At 54.9% G+C, this 21385-nt stretch overlaps 1 protein-coding gene across 2 annotated transcripts in view; it reads right to left on the bottom strand.

Moving 5' to 3' along the window:
• Positions 1-21385, bottom strand: part of PSD2 (pleckstrin and Sec7 domain containing 2) — a 122308-nt gene that overhangs the window by 86382 nt on the left and 14541 nt on the right. Inside the window, exon 1 of one of the 2 annotated variants that reach the window (XM_034656116.1) lies at positions 10027-10165. The exons of the other annotated variant lie outside the window; for it this stretch is intronic. The gene's annotated coding sequence lies outside the window, so the exon portion shown is untranslated. Of the gene's footprint in view, positions 1-10026; positions 10166-21385 lie in introns of those variants that run through there. 2 annotated transcript variants of the gene reach the window in all.

Below are 21385 nucleotides of genomic sequence, written 5' to 3'. Positions count from 1 at the left end.
TCTATAAGGGCATTGCTCTGAGGAGTGTCGGGGAGCTAAACCATTAAGTTCTGGGCCTCTTTGTCCAGCTTGGAGAACCAGCCATGGATATGGCCCCCAGGCCCCAGATCCAACAGCCTGCCCCCCATGGAGGGTAGAATGAAACTCACAATGGTCTCAGCTTCTCTCCTGCCCCAGCCTCCTGGGAGACCTCCTCCCTAAACCACATTCTGCTCCCATTTACTGACCAGGTGCCAGGAGAGGGAGGTAGATGGGCCTCCCTCGGGGCAGCCTCCAGGAAGAAACTTAGCCATGTGCCAAACATCACCCTGCGTCTTCGGCAGGCCCCTGCAGGCCCCACATCTGGAACCATTTCAAGCAGGAGAAGCATAGGACTGAGCTGCCCCTGCTTTGATGCTGGGGCTGTGGGGAAGGGTCGTGCCCTTTGGGAGGTCGGGGGTCACAATGCATGGATGGCACACCTCCTGAAGACAGGAAAATGGGGGCAAGAGGGGGAGAAGGAATGGGCAGGATGGGGTTGAGGTATTCATGTCATGGTGCTCCTCCAACATGTAGGATCAGGGGACTCCGGGAAGGATCCAGAAGATCATGAGCATTTTAATTAATTTCTTTTTTAATTTTTAAAGTAAGCTTTATTTCCAACATGGGGCTTGAACTCACAACCCTGAGATCAAGAATCGCTGACTGTGCTCTACCAACTGAGGCAGCCAGGGGCCCCATGAAGAGCATTTTAATACTGGAGAAAAGGGTAGGGCCAAGTTTTACTCTAGCTAAGCCTCAGTTTCCCCAATAGGACTATTACACACAGGATTCTGGGGAGGATCCATGGTGAAAGGATGTTTTAGCATGGGGCCAGCTCATAAACAATGCTCAGGACAGGGCAGTAGCTGCTCTTGTCATTATCATTATTTTGTTTAAAACCTAGCTGCTTCCTACCAAAGTGCTCCATCCAGCTGAGGAGACCCCCCCCCAAATCATTCAGGCTATATGGAGTCAGACACTGGAACGTTAGGAGGGGAGGAGGCTGGAGGGCTGGGCAGTCAGGAAGAACCTCCCAGAGGAAGTGGCATAGGGTTCATCCTTCAGAAACGGGAGAGTCAGGCAAACTGAAGTGGAAGGGAGAGGGTGTCCCAGGGGGCAGATGGGCTTCAGCCAAGCCCTGGAGAAGAGAGGGAGCTCTGCAGGGAAAGCGGGCCTGATTTTGTGAGAAGCAGAGACAGGCCAGATGGGGTGGGGTGGGCATGGGAACTGGCCTGAGGAGAAGAATGAAAAGAGGATATGGTATCCCATGCCACCTCTGTGGAAGGACTCTTCCCTGAGGCCCACCCCATCCACACCTGCTCTGCATCCCAAGGAAGCCCTTAGGATCTGCAGGGAACCAGTGACACCCACCCCAATGTATTCCCCCCCACCCAGGGCTCTGAGAAATCAGGTGGCTGCCCTCTCCTCTGTTTATTTATTCCCTTGGTTTTGTTTTGTTTTGTTTTTGTGTTGTGGTTTTTTTTCCCCCTTTTCAGGAGACGATAATTATTCAGATCATCGCGGTGATTTACTCGGCAATCAGAGCCGCTCGATGCAGTGGCCACGGAGCAGAGACAGACGAGCATCGCCAAGGAGGACGAGGCCGGGGGGCTCAGCCCCCCTTCCTCCCACCCGCCCGGCCTTTGTTCTCTTTGAGGTCTGCACCCGAGCTGCCTGGCAGGCAGTGAAGGCGCCCACCCTGCGGACACAGCAGCAAGCTTGGGGGGTCGTGGGAGCCAGTGTGCACATGTGCGTGTCCTGGGGAGGGGTGTGTGTGGGCTCCTATGTCCCTTGGTACTGGCTGAGAATGGTGGAGCTCCTGTGTGCGTGTTTGTGTGTGTGTTGGGGCGGGGGGGTAGGACTGTACCACCGCGTGAGCATTGAGGTCAGGTGTGTAATCGGAATGTATGCACCTGTGTGATTACCTGGATCCCGGGGTACACCTGTCTCTTCAGGCTTGTTCAGAAGTGCGATGGGCACGTGCCCAAACGTTTGTATTTTAGTCACATAGCGGGGAGGGGAGGAGGTCTGGGGTTCCTATGCTGAAGCTGTCTGAGGTGATCATGAATGGGACAGGGACTAGGTCCTAGCTTGGTCTCTCTGACGGTGCTAGTGAGGGTAGGGGGGCGAGTGATCAGCTCATATCCAAAGGCTGAGTTCTCCTGGGTCAGTACTGGGGCCTCAGGGGTTATGTGGATACAGGTGTGGCTGTGTTCACAGGCATGTGCCCCCGCAGGCGCCCCCCCCCCCAAAGGCCCCTTGAAATCCCTGCGCCGTCGCATTTGGCTGCTCTAAGTGATGGGAACGGCCTGCGCTTCCTGATCAATCGCTTAAAATTCAGGGTCGGCTTGCTCGCCGGAGAGGGCTGCCTGCCAGCCCCACGCACCGCCGCCTCCCCCTACACCCCCTCCTTGCTTTGGGGTGGGGGGGCTGCGATACTGCCGTATTGGAAAACATCCCCGCGCTGGCTGGGGGGCCCGGTGGGGCCAGCGCTGGAAGCCGTTCCACTCGAGCAGATGGCTGTGAAACTTTGGCGGCGAGATAAATTGGGTCTGACGGCGTGAGGCCGGCTCACAGATGGGCGGGATTCTCACGCCGGCCCCCACGTCCGGCCCGGCCGCGGGCAGGGCCGGCGCCGCTCTGAGCCCCCTTTGGGCACCCACCCGGCCAGCAGCAAAAGCCTTCGGGAGGCCACTCATCAGCCAATAGCCTCTCTATGCCGGAGGCGCCCTCCGTTGCACTCCTTCCGGCCCTAGATCTCCCCAGAGACGAGCCCAGAGGGAGGGGCAGCCCCCAGCCCCCGCCTGGTCACCTCCGCCAAGCTGGCAGCTGGGCTTTCCCCCTCCTCTGCCATCCGCAGAGGCCTGAAGCGTGAAGGTTAACAGCTGGGGGGGAGGCTGCGTCTCCCTCCCTCACCCACTCTCTGCTGCAGCCCCGCCCACCTGCCAACCCTGGGGATGTCGTAAACAGGGATGTGAGGTGTGTGTTGGGGGGGCGGAGGGGGGGCTGAAGGGAGGGAGAAAAGACAAAGAGAGAAAGCGAAAATGAGCAAGATGCGAGAAAGACCTACGCTCAGACCGAGGGACAGAGACAGACAGGCAGAGAAAGAAATGGAGACTGAGATGTAGAGATAGACACAGAGACACCCACAGAGAGAGAAAGGAGGGAGAGACCTCAGAGCCAGAGAGGAGACACACAAAGAGAGTGGGAGGAAAGAGAAGGATAGGACGAGGGGACGAGATACAGGCGGGGACCGCCTCTAGCCGTGGGCGATCGTGGGGGTAGGAGAAGAGCGGAGTTGGGGAGCAGGGCGCGGCCCCGGGCTAACTCCGCCCCCACCGTGAGGGTTGCGACCCAAAACGACAGTCGCTGCCCCAGGCCGCGCCCTCCATCCCAACACCTCTTTCTCGCCTCGGTTTCCCCAGGAGTGCGGGTGAAGAGGATGGCGGAAGGGGGAGGCCTGCACAGCCATCACTCTGCCGCAGAGCCCACCCTGTCGAGCCGACTCCCCGGCGCATCAGTCCAGCAGGCGGATATCGATCCGGTCCAGCCAAGCTCGATACCCGCGCCCTGCAGCCCGCTCTGCAGCGGTCCTACAAAGAGGAGGGGGCTCGCTCCCCGTGCCGCCCCCGCGGAGATTCTGTGCCGGAATAAACCCCCGAGAGCCCCGCCGGAGCAGCGCGCTCGCCTCCTCCTGGCCCTAAGCGGCCCGACTTGGCGGGCCAGGCTGCCTGCAGCAGGGGGATGGCCCGGGTGCCCACCCCCAGCCCCACCTCCTGCGGGGCAAGAGAGGCCAGAGGACAAAAATCTTTGCTGAGTTGATGTTGAAGTTTCGTAAAGGGCGTGAAGGAGACAGCCAATCAGCGAGCCTTCATTTACATAGGCTCTCTGATTGGCTCTCACGGTGCCTCTTTAGAATGTTACTTTGAAACCTTGAGAAAACGAAGAGAAAAATCCCACTGATGAGAGATAGGGGGAAGCTCAGACCCCTCGGGTTCATGTAGGGCGCCCCAGACCAATCTCTCTAAGGAGAGGTGGGGAGCTTAGACATGGTGTCCGTCGCCCAAGCCTCACGATACATATAACCAGCTTGAGGCTGTATGGTCAGAGAGGTGGGGCTGGGCCTGAACCCAGCGCCTGGGCTCCACCCCGTACCCCTCCATGTGCCCACCTCCAGATACCCAGTTGTGTGGTCAGAGGTCATTTCAGACTGGAAGCGGGAAGGAGAAAAGCCTGGCTTGGCTTGGGAGTGGGAAGCCTGTGGTGCAAAGAGTTTTGTCTGTGACAGGAACAGTCTGGATGGTGTCACCAAGCTCTGCAGGTTCTCAAATAATGGAGCTTCAAAGGTAGGACGAGTTGGTTCCCTGGCTGACCCCCAGGCCAGACTGACCTTGAATCCTAGACAGGCACACACGAACCCATGGGAGGCCCAGAGGAGTGGGTTCACTCTGCAGAGAGTGGGACCAGGCCACCCCGGCCGCCTTGCACTGCTCCTAATCCGCACTCGTGGGCCCAATAGGCCCTGAGTCACTCTAGGGGAGGGAGAAGGGGTCTGGACTTTGGCAGCTATGAGAGGAGAACCAGTTTCTGTCCTGAGGCCTCCGCTCTGCCCTCCTCCTCCTGCCCATGCTGGGAAAAGGGTCCCCTGGGGTTACCATGTGCAAATCCAGCCCAGCCTCACAGCTCACACCCCTCCCTGGGGCCCAGCACAGATGACTCAGACCTGGGGGGAGGGGAGGGCATCTAAGAGAGGATGGGGTGGGGGGACTGAATCTGTGTCTGAAGCTAAAGAGAAAGCCCCACCACTGTCTGCCTATGGCAAATTGGGGGACAGGTGGGAGAATTCACTCTGGTAGGGCCCTAACACCACCTTAATTCTTTCCCAGTGACATATCCTGGAGACCCAACTGTGTCACTCAACTCCAAATTGCCTTCACCAGAGCCTGAATTATATGTGAAGGAGAGGTCGTGCCTGAGTCCCCAGTGTAGCCGCTGCTTCTACGACAGGTTATGCACACACCCTTGTTGGGCCTTGGGCAGCACCAAGTGCTGGTTTGCAGGAGACCCAAGGACTGAAGAGCCAGTGCCCAGACACCTGTCAAGCCGCAGAGCTCAGCCCACTAACATGCTAACCTTACTGTATGACTCTGGGCACAGCTCACACATCTCTGAGCCTCAGGCTTTTCTGTAAGTCTTTGCTTTCCTAAACATACCATTCTTAGTGGAGGCAGTTACAGAGAAACCCTGAAAGCAGGGCAGAGTCCAGGCGGGGACTGGGAGGGCCTACTCAGAGGCCCTGCTGGTCCAGGAGTCAAGTGGGATAAGGACAAAACTGCCAAGTCCCACGGTTCTCACCAATTCTCGGAATCTCATCTCTCCTCCTATCTCCCTGCCCACCTCATAAATATCAGGAGGCCAGGCTGTGTCTGCGGCAGGAGTGGGGAACGGTATGTGCTTGCGTGCATTTGTGAGTGTGCATGTATACGCACACGGGGAGAGTGTGAGAGCCTCCCCCCTCAATCCCCCCCCAACCACAGCCGCCATTGCACTCTGAGAAGCAGAGATAATCCCTAGCCATCTGTCTTGTGTTGCTAACCCGCTCAGCCCAGTGGACAGCTGCCCGGGCCACAGCTCCACAGAGGAGCGGGTGTGGGGCGCTAGGGGAGCTAGCTCGCTCTCAGGCCCTGGCAGCAGGCATACTCGGTCCTCCCGCTCCATCACCTCACTCACTCCACCTTACCTGCCTGACTCTACAGAGGGGAGAATGTGAGGCCAGAGAGGGGACGGACAGGACTTGCTCCATTCCTGCTTCAGACCACAGGAGGAGTAGGGGAAGAGAAAATACTCCCTGGTCTGGGGGCTGGGGACTGACCCTCCCAAAATGCAGGGGGATGGACAGGGTGACCTACTGACTTACGCTTCTATGAGCCCTCCAAATGTACATGCATACATGTCTCTCTGATGGAAAGGGTGCATTAGGGACAAGTCAGGCCTTCTGGGCCTGGGGAAGGGAGGAGGGACCATCTCCCCAGCCTTTGACAGGCCGGTGTCCAGACCTCCAAGTGACCAATTTCCCAGAGCCACAAGAGAGGCTCATAGGATATTTGGTGGGTAATGCTTAGTGTGTGGGCCCTGCACCCCAAGGTCTCCTGACCACCATGATCCCCATTGTTTTCATGAGGAAATTGAGGCTCAGAGAAGGAAGGGACTTGCCCAGCTCACTCCAGTGAGGGGAGGAGCTTGTACGTGGACCCAGGCATCAGACTCCAGCAACCCTCCCTCTCTTCCCAGTTCTATCTGTATCTGTCCTCTGCAGCCATCAAGTCTCTCACTTGCCTCAACTACCCTACCTGCAGCTCGGCCCCCATGCAGCTCTGAGATTCTTCCAGCCCAAGCCAGGTGATCACTTTCCCAGGGGCGCGGTCCCAGCCAGACAGGATGTGAGGCCACGCCAACCAGGGCCCGAGGAAGGATGAAGCTGTGAGTGTGGCCCCCCACCTGGCCCTCTGTCGATCAGCTCTCACCCCCCTCCACACACACGCATGCCACACAAGCAGGTACTCACACACAAACGGGTAGGTAAACATAAGCACAGTCACACATACAGTGCTTATACACATACAAACTCTCAGATACAAACACAAACTCAGCCACCCACATCCTCGCACCAACACACAGACCTCACCACTCACGGCAAAGCTCACACACAGACCACCCCCAACCTCCACACTGCACGCTCCTAGTTCCTCAGTCCCACTCCTACCCCGCCAGGGGCCCCATCTTGCCAGAGAGTAACCTTCCTGAAAGGCCAGTGCGGAGGGAGAAGCGAGGTCAAGCAGACAAGTCTGCTCTGTCTTTCCTGCCTCTGGGTGGCGGCCCTCCAGCAAGAGTGTCAGTGGACACCTGCCCGCTCCCCAGCCCCCCTAAGACTTGGAGGGCAGCCATCTGGCCACAGATCTAAGAGAACAGTCGCCCACCTCTCACCCCCAGGGACTCTCAGCTTCCCCTGGCTCAGGGGGAGGAAAGGGACAGCGAGACGGAACTGCCTGTCCTCTGAGGGTCTCAAGTCATCAGGAAATGAGACACACCAGGCATAGTCTGGCAATGGTCTGAGCCCCACAAGGTAGTGAACTCTAGCCCCAGCCCATGATCCACCCTCTCCCAAACCTCCCCCACCCCGTCCCCAACCCTTAAGGGATTCTGGAAGCAGAGGGGACCTGCCCCCTCCATCACTAGGCTGGAATTTGACCCCCAGGTCACTGTGTGCTCTTAGCCAGAGGGACCCCAGCCCTGAGCCTGGCTTCCCCACCCTTGAGGAGGGCCCTGTTCCAGATACTGCTAGCCTCGCCCACACCAGGTGAATCACACACTACAGCACATGCTGATACCTGCATGCTTGCACGCTCGTGTGCAACCACACACTCACTATCCTTCTCTCATGCTCAGCCACGCTCACACTCTCGAAGCATGTCACACTCACAGCCACACCTGAACAAGCTGAAGTTCTGGGGCCCTGAGTCAGCAGAGCCCTGGCAGAGGCTCAGAGGCTGGTGCTGACAGCCTGGTGTGCAGGGGGAGGGGAGGGGCTGCCACGGAGGCCTGGAGGGTCCTGAATAATTCACAGTGGTGGCTGCTGTGGTGGCGGGAGCCTGTCAGCTGCAGGGAAATCTTGGTGGCTGGATTGTTCTGGGAAGACGGCTCCTGGTGTTTGGAGGAGAATCAGTCCCGAGTGGAGTCTCACTGAGCTCACAGAGGACTTCTCAAACCTGCTTTCCCTTTTAATCCTCTCCGGGAGCCTGCACAGCAGCTATAGCCCCATTTCGCAGATGAGGAAACTGAGGCTCAGAGGCTAAAGAGATTTACGAAAGGTTGTAAAGCAGGGGTCTCCAGGCTCCCCCCTGCAACCCTCTCCCCACGTACACACACTCTCACACAGCCTGGAGAGTTTCCTTTGGTCACTCTACCCAGATGGAGACGAGAGACCCCAGCCATCCGGGGACATTCTGGAGTGTGCGTCCAGGAAGCACCCTGGCTCAGGGCACAGCAGGCACTGTGCAGGGCTGGCACACTGTAACTCGAGGCCAGGCCTCTGCCACCAGGGAAGAGACATCTCTGAGACTCAATGTCCTCCCCACAAGATGGGCACTAAGCGTACCGACCTCCTGAGAAGCTGGTAAGGACTGACTGGGAAACACATGAAAAGCAGACCCACAGGACGGGCTCCACGTCGCAGCGAAGACTTGCAGACCCTTGCCACAGAGACAGCCACGGAGGGGTGGTGGTCTGTGTATTCGAGGTTCCCTCTGCCTGGGGCATCTTCCCCTCTCCCCTCTGCTGTCACCACCTTTCTCCTCTTCAAGGTGGAGTGCATCTGTCACCTCTCTAGGACAACAGCTGGTTTCATGCCATATCCTGCCCCCCTCGGTAACACCCCCGCCCCCGCCCAGGCACTCAGGTGGCTGGCCTCGTGTGCCGAGAGCGGCCCCGGCTATCCCAGCTCTCGGCTGGCACACAGTAGGTGCTCAAGTGTTGCCTGCTGACTGGACAGCCCCGAACGGTGTCAGCACACAGCAACCCACAGTTAGGGTGTTTCCGCTGTTAAAATAAACCTCTGAGGTCATGGGTCTGTTCTCTCTGTAAAAACAAAAATACCCAACTGCTCGTGTCTGGCGAGACCCGCAGCAAAAGACCAGACGTGACTGCTTCACTGCCCAGAGGCCGAGCATCAGGCTCCCGGCCAGGTCCCTATCTATGGGGGCACCTGCCCAGGCCTGGGGGTACCAATGCCCAGAGGCAGTTGGCACGTGACTCGTGTGCCCAGTGGGAAAGGCAGGCACTCAGTCCCCGGAGCCCTGAGCTCTGAGGAGATTATGGAACATTCTCCATATTTGATTCAAAATAAAAACCACAGTAAACCATAGACCCAAAACTTATACGTCGGCTGAAATTAAAATAGATTCTTGCTACGTTTTCTGGTTTCAATATTCTGGATCAGTTCATGGAAGCTGAATCAGGCGATTTGTCTGTCCCTCCTGTTTTGTTTCTGTTGTTGCCCCTGCTTCCTGGGATCTCAGCACACACTCTGTCTCCCCTCTGGAGCAGACCACAGCCAGGTCCTGGGGGTCCCCTGGCCCTGCGCTCAGGAGGCTGATCCCCCACCCCAGGAGCCTGCCAGCACCCCCTGGCCCCTCCCTCTTCCGGGGAACCTTGCGGCTGGGCCCGTGCCTGCGGCGAGTCTCACCCCAGTATTATTTTAGTCGCAGACAGACACGAGGCAGATGGTGACAACATCCCTTCCCCGCTCCCCACTGACGAGCTGTTGCAGCCCTGAAGCCTGAGGGTTCTTCTCCCTCAGGAATATTTCAATCCCGACTCGGTGGCTAAATGTGGCTGCTCTTGTGAGCCGTGGGCACATCTGCTCCTCCTCCTCCCTACCCCCTACCCATTTCCTGGGACTGAGCAGAGAGCCCTGGGGAGGCCCTGCCAACTGCCAGCTCTGCCCAATCCCCCCAGCTGCCCTACTGTGCACCAGGCACCAGGCCACAAGCATTGTACCACTAGGAGGGGCGATTATTGGGCCCACTTCACAGATAAGGAAGCTAAGGCTCAGTGAAGCATCCCAGGTCACACAGCCAGCGATGAGGTGCTCCCTTGGGTCCCATGCATCCTAGAGACACAGGGTGTACCCTCCACTTCCTTCCCACACCTGAGTCTCTACCTGATCACCTTTCTGCACCACCTGGAGAGACCACGCCAGGCAGACCGCCTTCCCTGCAGAGCAACTAGGAGCCGATTCAGTTGCCGTACCCACTCCTCCGCGTCAGCCGATACAGCCTGGAGCTCGAGGCTAGCCAAGCATCCCCTGCCCAGCCCCTTACCCTGCTGGTCCTAGCTCAGTGGACACACAGACTGTAACTGTGAGAATCAAGGGCGGGGGAGGGGTGCTCTGGCATGAGACAGGCCTGGATTCAAATCTCAGCGTTGCTGTGACTTTGGGCAACTCACTTAACTTCTTGGGGTCTGTTTCTCCATTTGTGAGACACACAGCAGCAGTCTCTCCTCTCCCGGCTGATTCAGCGAGGTGACTGCTATATTCCCAACACCTAAAGCCAGGCCCGGAACACAGCACACGTACGATACACATCTGTTGAATTAATGACACACGTAATGAACTTAGGGTCAGGGCTGGCTCAGTGGGGCTGGTCCTCCCCGCAGCCCCAGCCCCAGGCCCAACAACGCCCAGGACCAGCTTTGCCTCTGTGGTCCATTATGAGCTGAAGCTGGCCACAAGGGCCAACCTGAGTGTGTCTCTGGCCCCTACCCAACCCCCACAACACACAGGGCTTGGAGCCTCGGGAGGGCAGGCCCAGGGCACCGGGCCACAACCACCAGGCTCAAGTGCCAGCAAGGTGTGGGAGGTGGGCCAAGGTTGTTTGGGTTCCCTCACGCCCCTTTCCCAGCCACCCATCCTGCCTGGCCAGGGGCAGGAAAGCTGGACAGGGGCTCTTTGAGGGCTTGCAATGCTCTCTGGGCCAGTGAGGACATGTCATTTCCCAGTCAGACCTCCTGGTTGTGGGCTCCCTGTCAGGGCACAGTCCCCACCCCCAGCGCCTCAGCAGACCTTCTTCTGGGGCTGGGCCAAGATCGACACTGACAAACCATCGCACAAAAACACACCCACCACAGTGACCCTCGCACCCCCCAAAGATATACAAAACTGTATACATACATGCCACCCAATGAAAGACACAAGAGCAGACACACGCGCAACTCAGCATACATGGCAGAGCGTACAAGCTCACAGACGTGTGCCACACAGCACATCACGTGCGACAGTCACAAACACACGGCACAAGACACAACTACACGCTCCCACAGCACAGCCGTGGACACGTGTGTGGCACGCCCACAGAGGCCCAGGCCCCCAGCCCAGGAGCACAGATGTGCACGGCAGGACGTAGAGGCCTGTCCTGCAAGAAACTGAGGTCTGGCTCCTCGTGTCAGACCTGGCCGGGACCTGAGTTTTCACAGCTCAGGGGGACAAGGGAGGGCAGGGACACAGGCCCGCTGGAGGAGGAGAAGGGCAGGCCGGGCCTGGAGTGGAGAGAGGAAGCAGTCCCTTTTTCAGGGTCAGCTCTGAAGACCCCACTTTCACGGCATGGGGGCCAAGGCCCTCGTAACACACGGACACCCCCGCACTACAAATCCCTCCCTTCCGCAGCCACCTCTGCCCAAGTCACCAGCACGTTCGTGCGTGGCTCTAGAAGCTGGGTGAGGCTAGGCACTCTCACCACAAAAGCCAAAACAAAGGAAAAGAGAAGCTGACAGTCTGCAGAAACCCGTGGAGACACTTTTCAGCAGGGAATTCTAGTCAGGAGACCACACTCAGCCAGTCATGCTCACGAAAGGTAAGTCTATCTGAGTAGCCTTATGTTAACCCTACCCTAAGGACACAACCCTGAGGCCAGCTGGCTTGGGAAGGCCAGCTGGTGAGGACCAGGGCCCTCCTTATCTCTGGGCACATCTCATTGGCTGCTTCACCTGTCAACACGGTTCCATGGCGCCATTGCCTGGGGCTGGCATTCGAGGCCCTTGTTATCGGGCCTCATCCTGTGTTCTTTTCCCTAGGCCTTTGCCAATGCTGTTCCCTTCCCTGAGAATGCATTCCCAGGTGCCCACCCCCCACATTCTGGCATTCTGCCCATTCATCAGATCCATGCAGCCTCCCTTGAGAAGTCCCCCCAGTGCCTGCCAGGAAAAAAAAATTTCACCCCAGTGCTGGAATGAGAGATAAGGCCCCCTGTGGGCTTCCACTGGACCTCAGTGTCCTAGTCAGTGACATATACACAAGACGCAGTCATCACCACTGAGGAACAAAGTGAGGCCAGATAACCTAGTGCAGCAGTTCTCAAAGCAGGGCCCACGGACCCCTGGGAGTCTCCAAGATCTTCTCAGGGGTAGGTGAAGTCAAAATTATTTTACTAACAATACTAAGACATTAGTTGACCTTTTTACCATGTTGAGATTTGCACTGATGCTGCAAAAGCAATGCTGGGTAAAACCACTGGTGGCTTAGCACAAATCAAGAGGGTAACACCAAGATATACCAGGAGTCATAATATTGTCAGTGTTAGAAGCAGCCATTAAAAAAACAAAAACTAGCTCATTTCACTTAGGAATGTCCTTGTTGGGGCGCCTGGCTGGCTCAGTCGATAGAGCATGTGACTCTTGATCTTGGAGTCGTGAGTTTGAGCCCCACGTTGGGCATGGAGCCTACTTAAAAAAAAAGAAGAAGGAGGAGGAGGAGGAGAAGAAGAAAGGGAGAATGTTGAAGTGAAGCAATAAAATTAGTAACTGTATTAAATCTCAACCCTTGTGTACACATCTCTTTAATGTTGTGTGTGGGAAATTCACACAAAGCACTTCTGTAACATACCAGAGTGTGATTGTGGCCTCCAGGAAAAGCGCTTGTGCAGTTGTTCGAGTTACAAGTTGAACTAGCTGCTTTTTTTATGGAACCTCATAAAGAAAGTCGGACAAACTTTAGACGTGGGTATTTGCAGATATTCTCTCTAAAGTAATCAAGTGAGCCTGTCACTTCAAGGAAAATAACTACAGTACTTATTACCAATGATAAAATTCTATTTTTTGAAGCAAAATTTTGAATTTTGGGATACGTAGAGAGGTCACCAAAAGCTTGACTGCTTCCTGATACATTTTTTTAAAGATTTTATTTTTATTTATTTGACAGAGATAGAGTGGGCACAAGCAAAGGGAGCAGCAGGCAGAGGAAGAAGGAGAAGCAGGCTCCCCGCCGAGCAGGGAGCCCAATGCCAGGTCGATCCCAGGACCCTGGGATGAAGACCTGAGCTGAAGGCAGATGCTTAACGACTGAGCCACCCAGGCGCCCCGCCTGAAACATTCTGATGAAATTCGTGGTGGTGTGGATAGATGTGATTATTAAATATTATATATAATGAAATGGGTTAACATTTGAGAGGTTTGCATAACTGAATGAACTAATGTTCTCTAAATGACCAGTGCGTGGTGTTATAAAATCATGCGTGGGCAAGAGATACATTTAAAGTGCAAGATAGACAAATGGACCTTCATGTAACAGAATATGAAAAGGTCATTGATAGGGTTTCAGATTCTACATGGCAACTAACCTTTAAGAAACTGCCACTTGTCAAGTTTTGGTGTAGTATCAAATTATCTGAAAAGGCTATGAAAATACTCCTCACTTTTCCAGCCAGAGACGTGTGTGAGGCCAGATTTTCTTCCTCTACTTCAACAACAGAAAAACAACAGACTACAATAAATTGAAAGCAAGAGCAGACACTAGAATCCAACCCCAAGGGGGCTGTTTGTTCTAGTACGGCAGATACTAATGAGATTGCAAAAATGTAAAAACAATGCCACTCTTCCTGCTAATTTTGTTTTGTTCTGGAAAATAAAGTTATTTTTCATGAAAGTATATTATCCACATTAACATGGAATGAACCACTACTGTTATTTTAAAATAAATGAATACGCATTCTTAAATTTTCTTAGTTTTAATTTCTAATATGGTAAATCTTTTTTTTTTTTTTAAGATTGTATTGATTTGAGAGAGAGAGAGAGAGAAGGGGGGGTCAGAGGGAGAGAAAGAGGAGCGGGCTCCATCCCAGGACCCCGGGACCACGACCTGAGCCAAAGACAGATACTTAACTGACTGAGCCACCCAGGCCCCCCACTAATATGGTAAATCTTGACAGATATAACCCACATAAACAAAAGTTCTTTGGGGTCCTCAATATTTTTAAGCCTGTAAAGGCATGCTGACAACAAAATGGTTGACAATTGCTGGCCTAGTGCTTCCACAGCAAGAAAGACTAGGGGTAGACATGAAGAAACATCTGGGTCAGCAGACACAGGCAGTGAGGGAAAGGGGCTATCAGAGCTAGCTCCTTTGATGAGGTCCCAGCCCCAGGCCTTGAAGTCTAAGCAGATGGGCGGGAAGGGTGTGACTTGGGGGGGCGGGGTTGTTCTGGCAGAGGCTTCTGGGAGTCCCTGCTTCTCTCTGCTGCCCCTGTAGGGGTTGTCAGTATGTCGGGAGAGGCCTCAAACACACAACAGACCTCCCTGCACACAGGCTGAAACCCGCCTAGAAGCTCCAGCCCTCCCCAGATGCCTCCATCCTCCCCCACCCCCGCCCCACCCCCACGAAAAGGATTTAGGCCTTAAAATTATCGTCACCACTGCACAGCAGACAATACAGAGGGGACATTATGTGCCAAGAGAGAGGCCTCGTTGTTGCCGCTGCTGCAAGACAGCAGTGCTCTGTTCTGAGCAGGCTGGGGGCTGCTCATGCGCCGCAGCCCAGACCCTCACACTCAGAAGCACATCCTCACCCCAGTGCACACTCACGGACTCACCCCGGGGTACCCCCCAGGCACATGCTGTGACACACGGGAGCCTTCCCATGCACTCAGTTCCCACCCCCCGCCTCTGTGCACATCTCCCACCCACCCACTACCTGCTCTGGTGGTCCTCGCTGCCAGTGCCCCCACGACCCTGTACTCCATGGCACAGGTATCCTCCCCTGGGGAGCCCTGGCGGGGTGCAGGGGACACAAGGCAGCCACATTGGGAACCCTGAGGACGCCTGGCCAGCCCCGCCCTGCACTGCCTGGACAGGATCACAGGGCACTGAAACCAGCGGCAGCTTAGGCTGGGCCAGACCTGCCTAGACCCATGGAGGGACACAAAGGCTGCCTTGTTGCTTTGCCAAACCCTCCTGGCTCTGGAGTGGGAGGGAGGAACCCAGGCAACTGGCACCCCTACCTCCAGCTTCTGGGCTGGCCCTGGAACAAGACTGGACTTTAACCTCGGAGGCCACCACCCATGCTGGGGCCAGAGGGCAAGGTGAGGACAATCCAAACTGCCTGATAAAACGGATCCAAAGAGGGCCCCTAAGCCCAGAGCTTAAGCTGGACCCCAAAGTCTTTGTTTCTCCTCTGAGTGGGGATCTCTCCCTCAGGTTGTTCCCTGGGCCTGGAACGTCCTCCCTCCTCCCCTAGTCTGGGCGAGTTTTCATTTTCCTTTAGGCTATTGTTCAGAGAGCAACCTCCTGCCCCAGGGGCTTCCCTACAAACAGGGAGCTCCAGGTGCCCACAAGGAATGCCCAGCAGGGCCTAGCCAGAGCGAGCTCACAGGCAGGCAGGGTCGCCAGAGGCCTGGTGAGAGGGTGTGGCCGGGACAGTGGACGCAGCCGCATCTCCGGCCAAGCCTGATCAGCCCCAAGACCACACCGTGGCAGTGGACAGGATGGGAGAGGAGTGACCAGCCCCAGCTTTCAACCAGCCATCAGTCACCCCCACCAGGTGACACAGAGCAGAGTTCTTGGAGGTGCCTACTTTCTCACATCCAGGCCTTTGTTCTCTTTGCCGAAGACACTCTTTCCCATCTGTCTGTTTGCCAAGTCTTACTCATTAAGTGGCAGCAGTTTTTATTTTTTATTTAATACTTACAGAATACTTACTGTGTGGTTGGCACTATTCTAAGGGGTATTTACAGGAATTAACTCATTAAATCCTCACAACAACCTTTTGAGGTAGGTCCTATTATTATTTCCTTTTTTTTTTTTTTTTTTAAGATTTTACTTTTAAGTCATCTCTACACCCAACGTGGGGCCGCATCCCTGAGATGGAGAGCTGCATGCTCTACCGACTGAGCCAGCCAGGCACCTCTTATTCTTCCCATTTTAAAGATGAGGAAAGTAAAGCACAGCAAGGTTAAGGAACTTTATCAAGGTCACACAGCCAGTAAGTGGTGGTGCTCATAACAGGAACCCAGGCAGTCCACTGTGGCTTCGTAACCAGATTAGGGGCCTTTGTGGGAGCATCACCAACCTCAGACCTATCTCTCTTGTTGGTGAGCCCCTTGAGGGCTTTCCTGAGGACATATGGGGGGGGGCGGTCAAGCGGTCCAGGCCGTGGGGGATCTCAAGAAACACTGTTGACTAAATAACTGAATACACAATAAGGATGGCTGGACCCCCAACGCCCAAGGGCAGAGGCAGTAGAGACTGCCCGTAAAGGCCCCAGTTCTCTCCCCTCCTGACACCACACACCATCTGCTTTGTCACTCACTGCAAAGCCTGTGTCGTCCTCAGGTACCAGGTACGTGGGGCTATGGAACACTGGAGAGGGGAGGAAGAGGCTACCGGCTACCTGGAGGCCTAGCTGCTCCCCCGTCTCCATGTCCCTCCGGGCAAAGGATCCATTAAAATTCTCAGGCACCATGAACCAAAAAGGTAGTGTCTTCACAGGGTGTGCCGCCCCCTTTCTCTCATCTGAATCCGATTTTCTGAACTATTGGGTAGTTTCCCCAGCTCCTCGCCAATGTTTACAAACTGATGCTCAGACCCCAACTAGTAGAGAGGGACACCTGGGCACCCAGGGGAACAGCCAGTCTGCAGAGACCTCCACACTCAAGAGGTGCCCTCTGGACAGAACCTCTTTCTCTGAAAAGCTCCATTTCCATTGATTGTGGCCCAAAAAGGAGACACAATCATGCCTCCCATTGGCTGTCTCTGTACTTCTGAAGTCGGATCAATCGTGCTCCCTAGAGAAATAGCCCCAAGATGAGGACCACTGGTACTCAGTCGTCTCAGCTCTGAAAGGGAACTGACAGGTGCCCCGAAGAATGGGTAGGAAAGGTTGCAGTTCTTTAGGGAAGGAGGCCCCATTGGCCTTCTAAGGAGAACCCCTTCCCCCACCTCAAAGTAGATTTCCCAGCCTGCCCCTGGGTCAGCCCAGCTTTCTGCTAATGTCATTCACACCTGGTCTCCCCTGCGAAGGTGGCTGAAGACAAGGCCTCCTTCTGTGAGGAGCTGGGGTCTTCCCTCACTCCCACCCCCAGCACTAAAAACGCAGTTTCCAGAGAATTTGCTTCATAACCAAGGAAGGCTTGATAGAGGGCACCCCCAAATTGAAACTTAGGAAGGACTCCAGGCGGCTGTCTGTTTGGAAGGAACTGGAGGCTTTGCTTGAAGCTGCACGTGCAGCCACTAACCGTACTTAAATACTAGGTTACAGGGGCGCCTGGGTGGCACAGCGGTTAAGCGTCTGCCTTCGGCTCAGGGCGTGATCCCAGCGTTATGGGATCGAGCCCCACATCAGGCTCTTCCACTATGAGCCTGCTTCTTCCTCTCCCACTCCCCCTGCTTGTGTTCGCTCTCTCGCTGGCTGTCTCTATCTCTGTCAAATAAATAAATAAAATCTTTTTAAAATAAATACATACATACATACATACATACATACTAGGTTATAGACCGAGAACAGCAAAGTTTGCCCCAAGTGCTTTACATCAAATGAAGAAAATACCAGCTGCCCATACCAAAAAATTAATGATGATGAGGATGATGGGGATGATAGAGATGTTGTGGGCACCAAGTCATTTCCCTTTCTCCCACCAGGCTGTGTGTGAGGGCTGCCTGGACTGAGGAAGGCCATAGCCCTCGGAAACTTAAGCTTACCTCAACTTCTACTGAAAAAAATATTCTCCAAGCCACAGAGCCCTGGGCTGCGCCTGGGAGGGAAAGAGCCGTGGTGAGTCGCTAGAGCTGCCCTCTCTGGCTGAGCGCCAACTGGCTGTGGGGCAGACGCTCGCGGTGCCCTTTTAGGACGACCACCTTACAAGGGAGCATTGAATTACTGTATTTTCCCTATTTCCCCCACTTTACAGATGAAGAAACTGAGGCTGGGAACGGCTACGTAGCAATAGTCACCATTTTTTCAGTGCTAATTGGACCCTGAGCTGAGCTTCTAATTCATCCTCTCTGTGCTCCCCACTACAGCCCCGCTTTCCTAATGAAGAAACTGAGGCTTACAAAGGTTGTTTTCCGCCAAGATTGCAGAGTCAATACGTGACAGAAATGAGACGAGAATCTAAATCCTGGACTGTCATACTCCAATCCCTGGGCACACAAACCACATGTGAGAAGGGCCCAGAGAATAGCCCAATAGGACTGAGGGACATAAGTGATAAAGGGCAGCCTCCGTGTTTGTGAGGATAAACACGTGACTTGGGGGGTGAGGAAGAAGCTGACCTAAACCGTGAAGAATGGTTAGGGTTACAACAAAGAGATGGAGAGGGAAGGGACTCCAGGCGGAAGGAACAGCACATGCAAAGGCTCCCAGGTGGGAACCTGTGCAGCATGTTTGGGGAGCAGCCGAGGGGCCATGTGCTCAGGTGGTGGAGCAGAGGATCATGGGAAAGTGGGTCAAGACTAAGGAAGAGAAGGATGCAGCTACCGCCAAAACCGCAGAGAGAATGACTCAGGCTGTGAGTTTGAATCCTGACTTTGCCACTGACCAGCTGGGGACCTTAGAAAAGTCTCCCCCCTTCCCTGAGGCTCAGTTTCCTTATCTGCAAAATGGAAATAATCAAAGGAACCACTTAATAGCATTGTTCTGAGAACTCAGACAGGCACTCTGCCCAGCCTAAAAGCTGACAACTGCTGTTCTTGGTACTGGGCCTTGGGGAGCCACTGAGGGCTCCTAACAGGGAGAGGGACTCCAGCAAAGCTGGGCGAGGAAAAGACTGGCACCACGGCTCATAACTTACCACAGATCAGCCCCAGGGCTCACGAACTGTGAAACCAGATCGCTGGGCCCGGGCCAGCTGTCCCACCCAATGTTTCTTTGACATCTCCTCTTTCATCTTTAAAGAATTTTATGAATTTCCCTATGAGCAATCCATGCTTGTTTCTAATAAAAATAATGTATTCAATTACTGCACCTCCTCCTAGTAAAACAGACATTCCAGGAAGCGGAGCCATGTACACAGCCTGCCCCCCAGCCACCGACACAGCCAGGCCCCAGGCTGAGCACATGGCCTCACAGGGGAGGGCTTGGCTGGAAGATCCCTGCCTTTACAAGAGTTGGTTCCTTCCTCTAAAATGCACTCTCCTCCTACCGCAGCCCCAGACCCAACAGAGCTGGATTTCGAGAAAATTTGCTTAAGGACTATGGGGTTACCTTCATCCCCAAACTCAAGTATCAGCTTACCCAACTTTTCAGAGAGGTCTTCCCTGACACCGGATCAGCTGGGAAAGTCGGTCATGTCACCTTATTTTAATGCTGGCCAAGCACTCTCCCCTTACACTGTCCATATGTCTGTTACCAGTCTGTGTGTCCTACCCAACCAGAAGGAATGCTCCAGGAAAGCAGGACTTAGTCCTATGCACTGCTGTGTTTCCGCCACAGAGCAGCGCCTGGCACACAGGAGGCACTCGATGAATACTTACAGAAATAGAGAAGGGAGGAGGAGAGAAAGAATGAATAAAGAACAAAATCTGGGTTCTTGTTCCCAAGACTAAGAGGCTCCTTTGAAGACTCAGTCACCCGCTCTGTGGAATGGGCGGGGCCTCTAGCCCAGGGACCGCAGTGGCCACGCTAGGATTCCATCCCCTCCATGCAGCATTGTCACAGGCCTGCCTCTGGAGCTGCCCTTCCCTTCCCCGCACCCCATCTCAGAGAAACAGAAATTAATTTCCCTTTGGCATAAACTGATTTTGATGAGCCCAGTCCCCGGCGATTCATCATAGACCTCTGGGGGAGCACTGCAGGGAACAGCGGGTGGCTGCATGACTTATGGGCCTCGCAGCCCCAGACATCCAGCTGCTTCTGATGGCTCCGGACACCTCCAAGCCCCCCTAAATCAGCAGCAAGGGAGTGACCTGGAGAGCTGCCCAGCTTGTCCTCCGGCTCGGCTGGTGCCCCTGGCAGGCGCCTCCCAGGTCAGGGGGCGCAGGCTGCGTGGAAGCGGGTGACTTCATCCAGGCTGACTCACCCGCCGCCAGCCACTGGGGATGGAGGGCAAGAGGGAGGTGGCGGCAGCCCGCTCCGGCCTGGAACTTCAGGGGGAGGAATCCCCGCCCTGCCTCTACAGCCCCAGGGCTTCCCCAAACAGGACTGTCCTCCTACCTCACCCCACAACCATCACCCCAGAATCCACAATGATGTCCTGCAAATAGTCTAGGCCCTTGGCTCAGTACCGGCCTGAAGGCGTCTGGGGCCCGGGCCCAGTGCCCCTCTTACCGGCCTTACCAGGTAAAATGGACCGATACTTCACCCCTAAGATTCAGTTTCTTCATCTATAAAATGGGCACAGGGACTCCTACTCCACCTACTGTTCAGTGTATCGGCAGATCTGACTGATGAGCCAGGGTCTTGGAGATAGGAACAGGCCATGTGGAAGCCCGAATGGAATCTGGGTCAGGGGATCCCACACCACACGGGGGAAACCAGACCTCTTACCCTGGCCTGTAGTGCCTGAATCAATGCCCCTAGGCAGCCCCTGCTACCCTCTTCCACTCCTCCCTAGGCCACCGTGAGGCTCCTTAAGTTCATCAGATGGGCTGTTCTCTTGCCACCTTCAGGCCTCTGGTTCTAGGCTGTTCTCTCAGCCTAGAACTCTCCCCCTCCCCCCAACCCTTTCTTGCCTGACTAAATCCTATTAACTCTCAGTTCTCAGCTTCAACATGACTTCCTCTGGGGACCCTTTCCTAGCCCCAGTGTCTGTGCCCCCACAATCTTGCTGTTCCCCTATATTATCACAATGTCTCACATCTGCCTCCCAGATGTTGCCCTTGATCTCCCCTACAGCCCTTGGGCCCAGCCCAGTGCCTAGCTCATGGCAGGTGCTCCCTAATATTGGCTTATTTGAATTAAATTCCTATGTCTACTCATCTTGGCTGGCAGGGGCCACCCGAAGAATCTGTTAAGAAGGATCCTAAGGCTGAGAAAATGCATGTAAGCATCACACTTGCCACGGAGTGAGGGTTCATTACATGTCAACTATTAACATCGGGGTTGCTACTGGGAGTTGGTTCCTGGGAACCCACAAGTTCTCCTTACCTGCCTCTACCTTCAGACACAATTCCAGCAACCCAGGATAAGGAAGGTAACTGGGGAACACTTTTGTCTGAAACTACCCAAAGACATTTGCCTGCCTCTAGCAGAGAGTATATCCCCACAGAGTCAGGAGACCTGAGTTTGAGACCCGCACACCCCTTCTGACTTGCTCTGGAGACTGACTCCAACTCTGTATCATCATCTGTAATGAAGGAATAATTCCCACAGGACTGCTGTGAGGACCAAGGTCAAAGGTGTGGAGGCAGATGCTTGGTTCGCCTTGATGAAGGATACATGTCACCATCATTATGAGCATACCTCAGCCCTACACCCACCAAGGCGAGGTAGGGCTCAGAGAGTGGGGACCCCAAAAGCAGAACCATTACCAGCCAAGGTCGAGTCTCACCCCCAGGCCTTCCATCTGGGGACCCCCAACTTCAAGCAATTGCAGGACCTCCTGTG

This window comes from Ailuropoda melanoleuca, chromosome 3, assembly GCF_002007445.2.
Source record: "Ailuropoda melanoleuca isolate Jingjing chromosome 3, ASM200744v2, whole genome shotgun sequence".
In the NCBI taxonomy this organism is placed as follows: Eukaryota; Metazoa; Chordata; class Mammalia; order Carnivora; family Ursidae; genus Ailuropoda; species Ailuropoda melanoleuca.
Note: the sequence above shows the minus strand (reverse complement) of the source record. Positions and strands in the feature narration are given on the sequence as shown.